Source organism: Panthera leo, chromosome D4, assembly GCF_018350215.1.
Source record: "Panthera leo isolate Ple1 chromosome D4, P.leo_Ple1_pat1.1, whole genome shotgun sequence".
In the NCBI taxonomy this organism is placed as follows: Eukaryota; Metazoa; Chordata; class Mammalia; order Carnivora; family Felidae; genus Panthera; species Panthera leo.
The window spans coordinates 49,093,786-49,111,436 of NC_056691.1; the positions used below are offsets into that span (position 1 = coordinate 49,093,786).

The 17,651-nt window shown below is 35.5% G+C and overlaps 1 long non-coding RNA gene across 1 annotated transcript; it reads left to right on the forward strand.

Annotated features, from left to right (window-relative positions):
- Positions 1-9,295: 9,295 nt before the first annotated feature.
- On the forward strand, positions 9,296-17,413 carry LOC122205128. The gene is made up of 3 exons (XR_006195907.1): positions 9,296-9,390; positions 9,626-9,825; positions 16,639-17,413. It is a non-coding gene; the product is annotated as an uncharacterized LOC122205128 (long non-coding RNA).
- Positions 17,414-17,651: the final 238 nt, after the last annotated feature.

A 17,651-nucleotide genomic window follows, 5' to 3' on the forward strand; every position in this document is an offset into this window, starting at 1 on the left:
AAGCATTTATTGTTTATATTTATAAAGGTAAATCTGGACTTTCGACATCACATGCTAAATATATGTCAACTATTTTGCACTTAATATGTGCAGAGAAGTGTTTATAAGAAGCGTTAATCTTTGAGGTTATCAGATTTAAAAGGTATTTTGTCTTTTATTGGATATTTTTATTAAATAATAAATGTACATGGTTTAAAAATTAAACAATACTGAGAAACTTATAAAATGAAGCTTGTTTTCATTCCTACTCTTTAACTCTGATCTCTAAAGATAGTAATTTTTAACTGCTTTCTCCATTTTCTTAGGTATTTAAGTATCTAAGTAAAATATTTATACTCTAACTTACAAATTTTATATACTATGAATTAATTAATGACATACTATTATATTATTAATATCAATATTATTTATATTATATTAATAAATATATAATAAATATATTCAATGTATATTTTTTACTTGCTAGATTTTAATAAATGGCATTTTTCGTAACTACTTTATCAGCAAAACCTTCCAAATGTTGTCTAACAATAATCAATGCTCCTATTTTCAGAGAAACGTTCCAGAGTCCTCTGTATGCCTGATCCAGATCAGTGTGATAGTTCTAGAAATCTGCTCTTCATCTAGCATCTGAATTTTCACTCACCTTGCTCCTACTTTAGATCCATTGTTTATTGAATCACCTGTTTTGACTTAAAGACTCATTTTACAAGAAATCCTTAATTAATTTTCTTAGGAAAATATATATAAATGGTTTATTTTCTGAGGACCTGCAGGTATAAAAAATGTATATTTTTGCCTTCATACTTGATTAATATTTTGGCTGTGTATAGAATTTTAAAGTACATTTTCCCTAAAGACTTTGAGGGCATTTCACCATGGTCTTCTTGCTTTCAGTACTGCTGTAGAGAAGGCTATTTCCATTCTGCTTCTCAAAGCTATTAAGTGGTCTGCGGTGATGGTGGTCATGATTTGTTTAATCCAGAATCTTATGGGAATATGTCTCAATTTATGGTGTTCTGAAATGTCATCATATGTCTTTGCATGAGTCTACTTTCATCTATTGTCCTGAGCATTTGAGAGGCATCTTCAATATAGTATTTCATGTACTTCTATTTTCAAAATTTTCTTATATTGCCTTTCTCCTCTATTTTTTCACTTCCCTATGTATTGTTGGCATGACTCCAGAAGGTAAATGCAAATAATGAAATCACATGATAGCTCTTAATACTCCAGATCAGGGGAAGAACCCATCCCTTCTATTCATATTTCATTAGCCAAAACAAATCACATGAACAAGGTTTATGTCAATGGGATGAAATAAATTATCCTCCAAAGGAATATGGGGGAGAGCCAGTGAATATTTTGGCAATAATAAAATCTACTATGCTTGGTGTCTGTTCAAATATAAGAGTGATTGTTAGCTCTGCAAACATATTCAGGATTGCTGATGGATGAGTTTCACTGTATAGTGATTGGAGCAGGGAGGAGGGAACACCTATTTAACAGGGGTCACCCATAGGTATAGTGTATTTTCATCAGTAGCTATCCTGTTCCTTTAGAAAAGAATCAACAGACTTCTGCTTGGGGGAAATTTAGCCAGGCTACAGCCATTCTAAGAACCAAGGGGACCAGGAGCGTAGATCCTTCAATGAAATCTCCATTTTCAGTTACATACCTTGTCTTTGTTTCCCAACACACTTGAGTCAGTGACTGCTAGTTCTGTCCTATTAAGTTTCTCCAAAGTGTAAACCTTTGGTCTGCCTAAGGGCACTCATCTAGCTAGATGGATTTTGTAATGATCATACATAAAAGTGCAGATATTCACCCTGTTTTTAAAAAGCCTTGTACTCACTCTTCTCCCTATACCAGCAATTGATATCTCCAAGCCCTAAACCTTTTAAAAGTCTCTTGCCATGGAACAACTGGCTTCATTTTCAGTATTCTCCCCTTGATACATCTGAGGGTTTAGCTTCCAGTCAGCTGAATTCATGATCACTCCTGCCTTTGCTTTCCAATGTATCTACTATCTTTTTCCCATAATCTGTGTCCTTGTGGGTTTATACAATTTGAATCGTGTCATTTTAGTAACCATTTGGGAGGAAGCACAGATAAGTATGTGTGACTAGAAGTCAAAATGCAAAGGCTTAACAAGTGTAAAAGGGGGATGAGTAATGCTGAAGAATTTTGGACACTCTGAAAGAAAAGGTAATAGAGTGCTACAACTGTGTTGAAACCAACCCCGAGACTTAAATGACATTTGAGAAGGAAGACAATGAACAAAGAACAAGAAGGAAAAGAATGGATATAAATCATGGGGGAAAAGGGCAGGTTCCTTAACATAATGAAACAGAAATAGTGGATGAGACTAACCAACAAGCTATAATTAATATGGAAGATGAGAAATGTGATTCAGTAAGTAAAATAATATCTTAATAATCATCTTAATGAGTTCTTATAAGTTTGTTTTTTACACATGATAAAGCTACTTTAAAAAACTCCTGTAATATGATCTAGACCTGAGGGTAGAAAACATGTTTTGTTCCTTTTTTATTTTTTTATTTCCACTGCCAGCAGAGTGCCTGGAACATAATTCAATTGCTGTTGCTTGAAGGCCTTAATGCCTTCTTGATTTAATATAATTGAGGGTCATAATACCAATTTAGTAATTTTAATTCAGAAAATTTGTGGAATAGGAACCTGGCATCTGCACAGTTATTTAGGCAGTTTATTAAAACACAACACAAACTATACTTGGGAAAGAACCCCATGCCCAGGGAAAGATGATGATATTTACACGAGTCTTTTATTTGCAAAACATTTTCTTTTGCTTCTCAAACTGCTTAAAACTTGTCTTTGTTTGATAATCACAAGTCAGGATTTAAGGTAAAGTGGCTTATCTTGCATAAAGCAAGTATGAAGGTTTTATACCAAGCTCAAGAACTCAGGTTGATTTATGTTATTATGGACACATGCATTAATTCAAAAATATATATGGCAAGTACCTTTGTTCCAGCACTCTTCTGTGTCTTAGGTTTATAGTGGTAAACAAAATAGGGAGAAACCCCCACCCCTTTTTTTTTTAAAAAAAAAATCTTTCCTAATGGAGATAGTACAGTGGTGATGGTAGATACACAATGAAAAAAAATCAATAAAACATATAGCATATTGGATTGTCATAAAAGTTATGGAGAAAAAATAAATCACAGAAAGTAGTAGTGGAAAGTATCTCTGAAAAGGCATTTTGAGTAAAGCTTGAGTTTGTCGATTGTGGGGAAAGGGTGTTCCCAAAAGAGCCAAGAGCAAGTGCAAAAGCTGTGAGGTGCTACGGTTGACCCTTGAACAATACAGGTTTAAACTACACGGGTCCACTTATGTGGTATTTTTTTCAATAAATGTATTACAGAACTATAAATGTATTTTCCTTATTATTCTCTTAACATTTTCTTTTCTCTAGCTTATTTAATTTTAAAAATAGAATGTATAATACACATACAAAATGTGTGTCAGTTAATACTGGTAAGGTTTCCAGTCACCAGTAGGCTCTTAGTTAAGATTTTGGAGAGACAAGAGTGACATATGGATTTCTGACTGCACTGGGGGGTTGGTACCCCAAACCTCCCTGTTGTTTAAGAATCAAATGTATGTATTTTGCATTTTTGAGTAATTAAAAGACTAGTTTGACAAAAGTAGCGTGTAGGTAGGGATGAGAAGTAGAAGATCAGATCAATAACAGAGGAATAGTATAAAAACCTTGAAGGCCATTAAAAGAACTTTGGCTTTTACCCTGAATGAGATGAAGAACGGCTGGGGATTTTGAGTAGGGAGTGAAAGCTCAAGAAGAATTCCTTTTATCTAAGTTTACTTCAAGTTCTAATAGGAACAGATAGGCTTGTAAACTTTAAATGAGTAAATGAAAATCAGTGTCCAGTTTGGCTCTTACTATACATGCTTGAAGTTGAGCTTCTATTGTTATCATTAAATTTGTACACTGTGGAATATTAATTTCATTAGTGATGTCAAATTTTAATAGTGCTCATATCTGAGCCCTTTTTCATTTACGCTATCAGGGCTTCCCACATGACTTGGGTATGACCATGTGTTTCCTTTTGACCAATGGGCGTTAGAGAGTGTAATGCATGTAGAGGCTTGATGTGCTAGCATGATTTCAGCTTCTTGCTCTTACCTTCTGCCCTGGTCATAAAAACACACTTGGTCTAGCCTATTAAAAAAACAAAACAAAACAAACAAAAAACACACAGAGCTTAATTGCCCCAGGTGTCCCAACTAAAGCTGTACTAGAATAGCCAACAGCCCACTAATCTCTAGACATGTGTACAAACCCAGCCAAAGTCAGAAAACCTGCCTCAGTGACCCACAGCTAAATACAGGCACATGACGAAGTCCACATGGGATCACGTGGGTCAAACCCAGATCAGCTAAAAGTTGTGGACTCATGGGCTAAACAAATGCTTATTGTTGTGTACGCCTAATATTTTTGGTTTGTTATAGAGCATCATATGGTAATAGGTAACTGATGCAATGGTAAGAAATTTAATTAAAAGAAATAATCACACATAAACAAAATTTAAAAATAAGAGAAGATATAACAAAGGATAAACAAGATATTTAAAACTTGAAGAGGAGACCATGTATGGATATAAAAATAGTACATAATCTGTTCATAAATATGCGAAAAAATGGAAGTTTTCCCAATTACTTTTGCCAATCAAGAGTAAGAGCACAAAATATAAGAAAACCAGAAATTATAGGATTATATTGTATGTGTTCATTCAAATTCCTAAAAACAACTACAACAAAAACATTACCAAATACCATTAAAATAATTACCAAAATAACAGAGCATGGTATAGTGATTTTTTTTGTCTTTTGGGTTTTTTTTCTTTTTTCTTAGGTAGGCTCCACACCCAATGTGGGGCTTGAACTCATGACCCTGAGATAGAGAGTCACATGCTCTACCAGCTGAGCCAGTCAGGCACCCCAATAATTAGTTTTTAAATCTATAACACATTAGGAGGTCAAAGAAGGAAAAACTATGCTGTCATCTCAAAAGATGCCAAAATGCATTTAGTAAAATGCAAATATATTTTTACCAAAAGCCTCTGTAAAAAAGATGGATATACCTGTGACTGTTACTCCATATAATGAAGGATAATGGTTTTAAGCCAAGAACTCACATTCTACTTCTTGTGTCTCTTCCATTAAAACCTGAGTCAGCTGAGGATCTGTGAGAAGAGAATTCCAAAATGGCTCCCAAGTTTCCTGCCCCCCTAGTATACACAACTTGGAAAATCTCTGCTCACTGAGTGCAGGCAGTGCTTGTGAATACAATCACTATCCATTACTTGATTAGATTAGTAATCAGTGTACCTTAGGTTAATAAGAAGGGGGATTACCCTAGTGGGCCTAATCAGTAGAGTTTCTGACCCACTGAAGCAGTGAGATGATGAACGTCTGCTGTTTCAAGCCACTATTCTGTGCTATTTGTTATGCACAAAGAGAAAACTAAAATAGAGTGCATAATATCATCATTGTGATATAATGCAATAAAAATGAAAATAGTATAATTTTTAAAAAAATTATGTGAAAATTATTTGAACTAATAAGTTTATGTATATCAAAAATAATGTTAGAAAAAAGACCCAGTTCTTGGTAGCAATAATTTTTAAAACCTAATTTAAGCTAAATTAAAAATACCCCGGGTCTGTAATTTTTAAAAATGCATCAAACATTTCCTCAGTTAGTACCATCTACTCTTCCAACAAACCCTCAATTTCCATTTGATCAGGGAAACCTTCCCTGAAGGTGATTAAACTGAATTCAATCCTTACATGTTCCTGGTGCTCCATATACCTGATACCACCTCCTTTACTAGTTATCATGTTAAAAATTCTTTGTATGGTTTGTTCTTTCCTTGTTGGTCTTTCTAACATATAACATGAGAATCTCTCTTTTTCTTCAGTGTTTTTCTCCAGTATGTCTACAGAGTTTAGCCCTCAAAAAATATAATGGATGTTTATGAAAGATAGAATGAAGTACTATATTATTAATTATCCCTAAATTAGTTTATAAGTTCAAACAAGTATCAGCCAATGAACAGCACAGGCAACCTTCATGCGAGACACTCATTATGCAATGAAAACAGAATTAACAGAAGATAAAGGTAGGTTACTCAAACGCATGTGTACACAAATGTTTGTTTCTGTGATTATTGAATTACCAAGTTGATTTCCAAATTATATTATTTAATCGATGAATACATAAAGACAGTGCAGTAAAGAAGAAATTGTGGTAGTATTTAATTAATCTCTAAAAGTAAATAAGAAAATATAGAGTTATTAAGTCATTTAAATGTAAAATGGAATACCAAATGTAGGGTAATAATGTTTTTAATTATGCATATAGAAAAAAACATGCCTGGGATACTTTATTAAGGAAAATGTTCTTTGTAAGAACTGAGAGACTAGTTGTATCGTTTCCAATATCTCCGGAGGAGACTATGCAGAGGGTAAAACTAATGAATGGAAAAAATTCTTATGAAACATAGACAAAAACAAGATCTAATATGTAAGTTGAATGTTTCCTCATAAGAGCAGAGAACAAAGAAGTGGAGGACAAAATGGAGAAGAGATAACAGGGGGGAGAAACAAAAATAACTAGCTAAGAAAAATAAAGGAGAAGAATAATCATGGAAAGAAGGAGAAAGGAAATCTTAAACTCTGAGGAAAGGGAAAAACGTCCATGATACAAGGAGCATAAATTTGTCCTAGAAGGGAGAAAAAGATCAGGGGAAAAAAAGATGAAGGAAAGCTAAGGATAAATGTAAGGACAATAGAGAAGTGATAATCAAGAGGGAGAGTCACCGAATGGCACAGATGGTAGAATGGATAGAAGAAAATCAAAGTATAGGATGGGAGATAAATACACAGAGAAGACAGCATAAGAGGGAGAAAGACAGAGTGAGCAGGTCCAGAGAGAACTCTTAAACCACTCAAAATGATCATCTCCCTTTTAGAACTACTTTTACATATTAAGTATATATTAGTGCTGATTCCCCTTACATTGAGTCATTTATTCAACATGCAGAGTAGATCAATAAATGAATGTAAGGAATGATTAAATGTGTGTGTGTGTGTGCCTGTGTGTGCGCGTGTGGTGCTGCCTTTCTAACTCTGTTAGGGGAACTCCTTGTACAGCCCACCTCACAGGGTGGGGAAGTGAGGAGTCAGGAGGAAGGGTGTTTTGAAATCTAAGGCTCACGACTGTGAAATAGTAACTGCAGGGAACAAGAGCACACCTGTGCCAGTCCTACCTAAAAATGAAAAATGAGAAGATGGTTGTCTTTTCCTCCTTTGTCATCCTGCACAAGAGGAAAAACCTCTCAAAAGCTGGTGGGGTTTCAGCATCTGGTGCTAAGCTCAAGTCTCCTATGTGTGCTTCACAAATCAACATTCTCTCCAGCTGGGTGTCCGGGACCTTTCCTGAATCAATGTTTCATTTTTATCAGTGAGAGGTAAACACCATTTGGAGGGGTGTTTGTATGTGTTCTCAAAATGGTTTTATGCCTCCCTGTCTGCTTTCTACGGGCAGGCCCCACATGCTCTGTGCTGCACAGCAACCTGGACTTCTAAATAAAAATAAAATACTGAGTACTGTTTCCACATGCACAGAAGTCCATGTTCATGTGCTATTATCTTTGTCTTCCTTCTGCAATCTTTCTATTTTCCAATCCATTTTCGCCGACTTTTTAATTTGGTCTTCAGTAATATGCAGCGATCTCATCAGAAGATACATTTAGCACAATGGCTAAATTACTGGGTTGGAATTTCATTTTCTTTGGCATTTTAAGATACTATAAGTAAACTGATAGTAAATGCTTTGGAGACGACAGACCTCCTTTATCAGTGTTGAGCTCACCACTCAGTGTTAAATTATTTCTTGAAATGGTTAGTTGGTGAGAATAATATTGAGAAGAGAAACACTAAATGTGTTTGACTAAGCTAAGAACTCTAGCATATATTTTAAATTAGTATTTTCAGTATTATCACCCTTAATTCAGTCCTATCACAAATATACTGTGTGATGGCACATTTTTCAAATAAATAGGGACCAGAGCAGTGGAATTAGCTGACACTAACTAAATAGCTATTTTATGGATTTTTTTTTTTTCTGTTTAAATGAGCTCCTAAGAATAAATGTAGAAGATGCTTTGGAAATGGACTGGCATGATTCAGAAATCTCTATTTACACATCTTGGAGACAAATTCTTGGTTTAAACCCCTCCCCACCGTGTGCAGAATGAGGGTGAAATATCAGAGACAGAAGGGCAGCAGCGCTTGAGGATGGCACCCAGTCAAGGGCAGGTCTTTGAAGCCTCAAGGTCCACACTACGATAGCCCTTGCTTTTTATTCTGCTTCTGCTCCTACATGAAAGTGGGAATAGTCCCTGAAGCCAATTTCAGTCTCACGGTTTAGAGTTTGGTACTTCACATGCTTCTTTGGGATGTGTGATCTTTTTCCATCATCTCTAAGATCTCCCACATGTCTGACCTTTCACTCTTGTGATCTCCCAATATTCTTTTATAGAAGATTGCTGTTGACTTATGACCCACCCTTTCTTCTGGTGAAGCAGAACACCAGTGTTGGTCTTTCCATTGGCAAAGCATACATACAGGTGTGAGTCAATATCAAGAATGAAACATTAATATACGTAAGAATATTAGAGAAAATATAAACAAAAAGCTACCATATAAATATGCAGTAGCATTCAAAAAAAGGCAAAATTCCATCCACTCTCTAGCACATAAATATGGTTTACGTTGTCTGCACATATTTAGCCAATTCAAAGTTATACACATCAACACAAATAATATATATACAAATGAATCACTCAGTTGGGCATACTGCCATAGAGATGTGATGTAATGGGTTATAAAGGATAAGAAGTTGTTCCCTTAGGAACTAGCTCAGTTTTCATCCTGCTGCATATCTTTTTAGTGGAGTTAGTGAATCTCTTCATGCAAGAAACATCCACTAAGAAGGATGATGGATGATATTTAGTTCCCATTAGAGTAAGTTGCTTTGGCCTCAAGTAAAAGAACTGAGAAGAACAGGAAACAACCTGGTATGTCATATTCAGAAGCCCAAGCACATTTATTGTGACATTTGATGATAGTAATGCGCCTTGGTACCATATTATTTGGTGTGTCATTCTTAGATCTTATGTTACCATAACAACAGAATGTGAGAGTGTGTGTGTGTAGTAGAAAGACGATCCATTTTCTTCCAGTCAATTTTTTACTTTGATCTAAAGAACTTGCTTCTTTTCTTTGAAGTTGTTCACAATAGAGCATGATAGAAGGAACACAGGTAATAATTACAGAAACTTCAATAGGAAAAAAAAAACATGTTTTAAATGAAAGTTTTAAGCCCCTTGCCTTATGTCCCAGGACTGTTAAAGATGATTGAAGTGATTCCTGCCAGTATCTATCATAATGCCCTTTTCCCCTTATCAGAGACCAGCCAAAGGTACAAAGGTTATGCCTTTCTTGATTAATCTATGTGACAGTGTCAAATTGACTGTTGTTTCTGTTTTTTTCTACAGAGTGCCAGAGGCAGGAAACTACTATGCTTCACTAGTGACTCATAAGAAAACTTAATAGAAGGTCTCTAATGCCCACCGGCCCTACAGTTCCTGATTGATGCAGCCCCAAACTCAGCAGGCTCCCCTCATTGAACCTAGCATGTCAGAGGCATGGGAGAGAAGGTGGGGGAAGGAACACTTGTACTCTGGTAGAAAGAAAGGTGGGTCTGATATATTTTGCTCTTGGTAATTTTATCTATATTTATGAAGACAACATTCTGTTATCATTGTTATGTATCCAGTGAGAACATTTATGTGGGCGTTTTATAATCTTGCTGGTTTAAACATATAGTTAATAGAGTTGGACGTCCCTGTGGGATCCTCAGTTTCCGAGGCTGTAAAGTAGATTTAATAACATATATCTCATAGTTCTTTGGGGAATATGACATTAAATAATTTTGCAAATATTTGAAAGGCTACCTAGAAAAACTTTAAGAGCGTAATCAAGGGTGATTACTATAATTATATGTATATATGTGAAACACTCTTGAAAGGTGCTGTTAGGACTATTGCTGACTTGATGACACATGCTATTCACCCCTGGAAGTCATTGCTCCCCATTTCAATACAGTGTAGAAACGTTCATCATGTTTGCACTTGGAAACTCATGCTGTCACCCAGGACCAAAACCAATACAACTAGCTGAGAGGCACTATGCTAGGTATATAACAGTGGGCAGCATTTAACTGTCATGTTGATGTTGGGGAGTACTTACTGTAAAATCATTCTTTTATATACTTTGCAACGTAAAAGAAACTTTACACATATTCACAAATATTTTCAGGGTCGAATATGTACTCACACTTAATATTTGGTTTGTGTATTTTATCACAGTGTTTCCCAAATCTAGCTGTGCATGAGAATCACCATAGAGAATATTGAAAATATAGATTCATGGGCAAACCAACACTGGTGTTCTGATTCTGTAGGAAAAGATGGGGAGCCCAAAGTTGCATTCAGACTATTTCTAAGACTGTTCTGATACCCAATCAGATTTGGGAATTAGAGTTCCATAGGAGTTGCAATATGGAAACTTAATATAACTTTGTAGCAAAAAACACAGGACCCCTTTGTACTTTATTTTTCTATCTTCTCATATAGTATGTACATGTCTCTAAGAGAAAGATAATATGGCACCCATATGACAAAATACAATTGTAAGATATGCCAGAAAAATTGCTGATGTGAGAGAAAAAGACTGTGTCATGCTTTACAAAGTTATCATTACCTCATCCATGTAGGAAGCACTAAATTTGATTTTTGCAAAATTTTCTTTTCCTTGGACCTTAATTATTGAAGTATCTTCAGTACATGCTGTCTTCAGATTTATCTCAGCAAAAAGCAAGGGTTCTAGTCCATCAGTGTAGCCTGTTTTTGTGTTTCCATTTATGGATTGGTCATCATTATAATGTTAAGGAATTAATGAGATATGAAGAATGAAAGTATTATGGAGTTTTAAATCATTTAAAGTCTTTCAGTATTATTACATCAGAGAAAATTACATTACAGAGAAAAGTAAAATCCATGATGAAAATGAGAATTATAACCTCAGCTAAACTAATTTAACTATGGTTTTTAAATATCTGTTGGATCAACTCATTAGTTCTCCCTGTTCACTGTAGTCTTAAGAGGTGACTGACCCAACTTTATAGTGCTCTGAGTAACCCCTCAGATACAGCTGACATGACCGCAGAATATATGGAATTATTTCTCATGCATATAATGTGGTCCTGTGTATTAAATCTGGGTAGGTGATGACATCCTCTCTTAAAGTATCCCTCTTTTAAATATGAGCTCCCATGGATTTTTTTATTTTTTCCCCTCAGTTATGATTTACTGTCTAAATCCTACCTAAACTGGTAGAGGCACCAACTAACAGCAGTGCTATGAGGGCTCAAACAGCATCTATGGTTCTTGGAGTCACGGGAGCCTACTTTGTTCAGCCCGCATATAGCAAATGGCCCATGAAGCTGCTTGAAAACATTGTTTCCCTGCTTCCAAGAGTGAAACCTATGTGGTAATCTTTTTAGCTATCCTCCCAAGACACCTGTATCTTTTCATGCATTCTAGCATTTTTCAGGGCATGCCCTTTATTCTTCTTTGAATTGTTCCAGTTAAAACTCTGTTTATTTTTTCAAATTTTATCATTTACAGCTTTAAAAGAAAAGATCATAAGCTCCCTGTAAAAATAAATATACCATAGTTATCCTCCATTTTATCACAGTAACTATGAGACAGGGAAATAGAGAATGTACAAAAATAATACAACACGGAATTAGGATTAGATTTCACTCTGTCAATCAGGGGTGACTTTGGGCCAGTTTCTTTATCAATCTAAGCCATTTCCCTATATGAAAAGGGGCATAAAGATGCGTACCCTTTACTTGATAACATTACTGTTACTTTAACATAAGGTTACTAATTTGAAGAGGTTTGGAATCATGAATTATTATATAAGAAAAATAATAGTATTAAAATAAGTCACTTATGGACCAACATCTCAGGTTTTATAGAGTAGAAGAGTAAACAGGCTTATACAGACAGCAGACTGTGGCCAGAAATCAGTGCTAAGATTTATATATGTCTTTTGTGAAATATGGTTAATAATGCCTGTTAGGAGTGTTGTAAAGATGAAGGAGATAAAGTTTATCTCTGGACCGCATTTGCCTCCCAACTTCCACTTTCTTAAACTCATTCTGCCTTCCAAATCCATCCAGCTCAAGAATTGGAAACTGTACATATAAAAGTTTCACAAAAACAAACAACAATCAAAACTTCTTTCCTCTGGTTTCCCATAGGTGCTAGATAGTTCCATCATGAAATGTATCTTACAATGATCGTTATCTGTTCATTGTCTCCTATGTTATACCATAAACTCCTTGAAATGTAGGACAATTGATTTCATTAACTATATTCTCCACATTTGACAAATGTCAGCTACCACTCAATAAACATTTGTGGAATTAAAGTAAGTAGATCAGTAATGGGCATTCAATTGATACTAGATATATAAATATTCTATTCTAATTCTCATGTTAAAATTCAACACTTCCTTTATCATTCAGAAATAGTTTTAAAAATACCATAACAGTGGTATTATTATATCGAATGTTATTATGTGAGATAGTTTACTCAGCGGAAGTGCTTTTCTGTAATAAACTGAATATTACAATCAAATTTAATTTAAAAAAAAATCCTGCCACGTCTTGAAAATTATAATGCCATCTCTTCTTAAGATGTTTGTCCTCATGAAGCATCCATATCCTCATGAAGATGTTGTTGGTGCTATGTAAGTTCCAAACCACCTAAAAGTCCCACCCAAGTGATTAATACATCTTTCTATACAGTAGTCATAGAATCCAGTGAGTGTGTTTACATACAATGGAATTGTAGCTTGAATGGATTAAAGGAAATGAACTTTAATGCTTCCCAGAAATTCATAGCTTCACAATAGCAAGAAAGGTTAAAATGGGTAAGTTTCTCCCACTGCTTTCACTTTTTTTGTTCTCTTAACAAAAAACAAAAACAAAAACAAAAACAAAACAAAACAAAACAAAACAAAACACAACTCAGTCTACAGGGAGAAGCAGTATTTGGAGCTCCCACGGAGTACCGTGCCTAGCAGTCTTTCAGTCTTACTGAATTTCTGAACGTATACACAATGCACTGCGAAAGCACCATCGTCTTCCTTTACCATTTTCTTGGTTCTTCCTTTTCACTCCCCTCAAAAGCATATAGAAGCAGATATCAGGGATAGAAGGAGGTAATGATCAGAATTGGTAACTGGGATGGGAAGTTCTGCCTCTGATCCTAAGAACTGCTATTTTCCCCCAGATAAACATTACCCACGTAAGACACGGTGAGAGCCACAGATCCAGGGATGGACGATCCTTTTGAGGACAATAGAGAGAGAATTTGTATAAGTTTCCTGAGTGGGAAACCTTCCAGATGGCAGCCCTGAAAGTTAGTTTTTCCTGCTCAAAACACAGAGCTTCCTCAAGAGGAAGATAACACTTCCTTTCATTGGAGAAAGTAAGAGTTTTCAACAGACTTATTCTAGAATTGGGAAACAAAACAAGTGCAAGAAATTTTTTTTACATGACACAGTCAATAGAAGTCCCATTGCTTTTAGGTTTGGGCAAAAGACTCTTGCACTGGAATATAACACATATAGTACATTCAAGGACTCCACCAATTACAGTCAATAGCACAGGACTCAAAGAAAAGCCAATGCAGGCCAGTATAGGAAACAAAGTAGAAGCAATCAAAGAGAACAAAGAAGTGACCCAATTCAGCCCCCAGTCTTCTCATTGGAATTGATACTCATCTCTAATCACGAAAATTACTGATCAATATTCATATTTGAATATAGTAAATACTTGATTGCGTACATATTGAAGTTAATCAGTGACTGCATTTGTTTACCCATTTTTAAACTGAGTTTTTTTTCAGTCCACTTATCTGATTGAAAAGTTGAGATTAAAAACAAACAAAAGCCTCACAGGCTCAAGTGTAACATCGACAGGAGATCTTCCCTACAACTCCGTATAACTGAATACTAATCAGTAATAAAACAGAACAAACTACAGTTACATAGAACAAAAAGGAGAAGGTTGAGTAAAAAGAATCCAAACACAGGTATATAGTATAATATTTCATTTATATTAAGTTCCAAACCAACTAATCTCTAGTGATACAACGATACACTAAGGATAATGATCATCACTGGGGGTATGACTGAAGGAGGTTAGGGAGCAGGACACCTCTAGATGCTGGTAATATCATTTACCAGACTGGGTGCTGGTTACAAGGAAGAATAACTGGGAAATTTCACACAGCTATATGGCTTGTTCATTTTTTTGGTTATATATGTCATTCTTCCTTTGAAAAAGTTTAAAATAAACACACCAGTCACAAATATGGGTACCTAGAAGAAATACATGACACAATAATTTTCTGGTCAACCACTCTTACATATTACATCCCAACCAGCATCTCTAAGTATCTTCATACTTTGGCTCATTTGTTCTCCCAACCTGGATCACCAACCTTGACCTTCCTGGGGGGAGCCCAATTCAATCCATCAAACCCATTGTGAGTGACCAACTGGTCTCTCTCTAAACTTTGGAGTTCCTCTTCTAAACATCTTTGAACAACTCTAAAGGAGCTTTTTGTTTGTTTGTTTGTTTTTGTATTTTGCTGCCTATTACAGTTTGTGTGCTTGTTCTCATCTTTCTTTTAAACCTTAAGCTTCCTTGAATTAGGAGCTAAGTTTTAGCCATCTTTGTGTTTCCCCCTGAAGTACCTGACATAGTTCTTGGCCTATAATAGATGCTATGTTCTGTAAATATTTGTAGAATTGAATTGTTAGTCATAGTCCGTTTTTAACTATAATATCTTTATATTCCACACAGCCTTCTAGGTCATCTTTGCAGTTCTTCAGAAGGTAATGATCTTTTCATCTATGGTCAAGGACAAGATTACTTTTGGCACTTCATCACAATATAACTGATAGGAGCAAACTTTGATTGTTTAATATTTCAATCTGTCAGGATCTATCTAAAAGAAGGAAAAGTGTCCCTTTCTTATGGGAGCAGATGTTTCAGGGAGACTAAATTGATGTTTTATGCTTTTCTCTCATTTTTTTTCCCTTCTGATTGCTATTTTTCTTTCTTGGAGCTGGAAATAAAAGGATTAGGAGCTAGTTCTAAGACTAGAAGGTGAAATCAAAGTGTATTCTCTGTGTTATTACACAAAATTGAGAAGGTGTAACCCATTTTCAAGTTAGAAGGAGCTCTATCTACACTGGCTGATGAGCTAACATACAATACTATTCACTTCCGGTCTGCATAGATAGAAACCAGCTTTGCCTCTTGGTCAAAGTGATTACCAACATTTCTTTTCTTTTCTTTTCTTTTCTTTTCTTTTCTTTTCTTTTCTTTTCTTTTCTTCCTTCCTTCCTTCCTTCCTTCCTTCCTTCCTTTTTAATCTCAGGGGAGTTCATTCCATCTGCATTTGTCTCTTGTACATTTACAGTCACTCAAGTCATGCAGAGCTTTTTACAAAACCTTCCCACCTGCCACTTGTTTGGCACCTTAAGCTGCTTAAAACAGTGAACCAGCTGTGAACAGGTCCTGAGGAGAAGCTTCCAGATTGCTGCAGTTTAAGTTCTGATTGCTTTCTTCCTGGCTATGACGGTATTTTTCCCCAACACTGAAATATCATTATTCTCTTGATACAAGTTTTGCTTACTGCTTGTGACCCTGTTGCCTAGGGCTTTAAGAAATTAGTCTTCTTTAAATAATCCAAGGAAAAGAAAAGATCATCCAAGAGAAGGCACAGTTGCCAACTCAGTCCCTCTCATAGCTTGAAGCTGCTCCAATTAGACAGGCTTTTCGGTGGTTACAGATCTTCATCTACCATGTTGGATGAAGGAAAAAAAAATGCCATTTCTCCATTTTACTCTCACAGATTTCCATACACTTGCTCTCGTTCTTCAAATATGCATTATAGAAAGCTCCACAAAAAATAACATTTATTTAAGATTAAGCCTGAGTAATTGCAAAAACTGATGTACCAATCATCTTGCGAAAGAATGTTTTAGTGTAACATAACAGTACATTATAACTAGAAGATAAAAGAGGGTCAGGGAAACAGGATTTCATTATAACAGCGGATAAATATTTTTCATTAAACATTAAAAACAACATCTGTTACTCCCTTTAACAGTGTGAAGATTTCACTTTATTAAGTTTGGGGTGGTTAATAGCTTTAAAAGTAATCTGCAATTTAAACCTGTCTCTTTCTAGTGGCTAGTTCATGACTAAGTCTTCAGCGTCAGCTCTCAATTATGTTCAATTATATTAATTTCATTAACGGTCTCTTTCAAGAAAAAGTGACAAAATGGTACATCATTCTTTTGAATTGTGATGCTAAGAAATGTGTTTTCTTGAAATATTTATGGCTTTTCTCAGTGTTTCCCTTTTCTAGATTTTCTGCCTTTTTTTCCCGAGAAAAGGATAACTGAAGACTCAAGAATAACTGATTGGTAGAAGAATCTCTCCTTTTCTCCTATATTTTTATTCTTCAATTTGCCAGCCAATGGTAGTCATTACACTTCTTGTCATGATGACTTCATTCAGAGGCCAAGCTTAGGCGAAATTGTTTTAGTAAATGCAGATGAAGACAGAAGATTTCAGCCTCGAAGTCAGTAAACTTGAGAATGACTTTTGCTGCAATAGACCCTCTGGATGGGTGAGATGATGAGAATTCAGGGGCCTCTAGAGCCACAATGTTTGCCTGTATTAGCTCGGTCTTCTTGGTGGGTTTCAGCTTCAGTTTATTGCTGCTCAATGAAACTATGTTCTCAACTCCAACATGATTGACTGACACTCATGATATTTCCAACTCCCCAAAGGATGAAAACTGTCTTTCATTTCTTCAACCAATATATACCTGAAGTCAATAGAAGGCTGATGCCAGTCCAATTCAGGCCCAGAGTACCACATGGTACCATTGATAACCCCACCTTAGTAGTCAACCTCTTGTCTCTTCTGGCTTCACCAAGTCTTGGTGTCCTCTTTTTACCCACTGATATATATCAGTGAAGTCCCAGCAGGTTGGAAGTCTGCTAAAAGTATATTGGTAATTTAAAATTCTTATATACATATATTGAAATTACATCCTCTCTTTGTCCCTTACTCCATTTGTAAGAGACACCAAATTTTCTTTAGAATTTTGGGAACATGATTACACATTTATTTATTTATTTTTTTTTTTTTTTTTTTTTTTTTTTTTTTAAATTTTTTTTTTTTTTTCAACGTTTATTTTATTTTTGGGACAGAGAGAGACAGAGCATGAATGGGGGAGGGACAGAGAGAGAGGGAGACAAAGAATCGGAAACAGGCTCCAGGCTCTGAGCCATCAGCCCAGAGCCCGACGCGGGGCTCGAACTCACGGACCGTGAGATCGTGACCTGGCTGAAGTC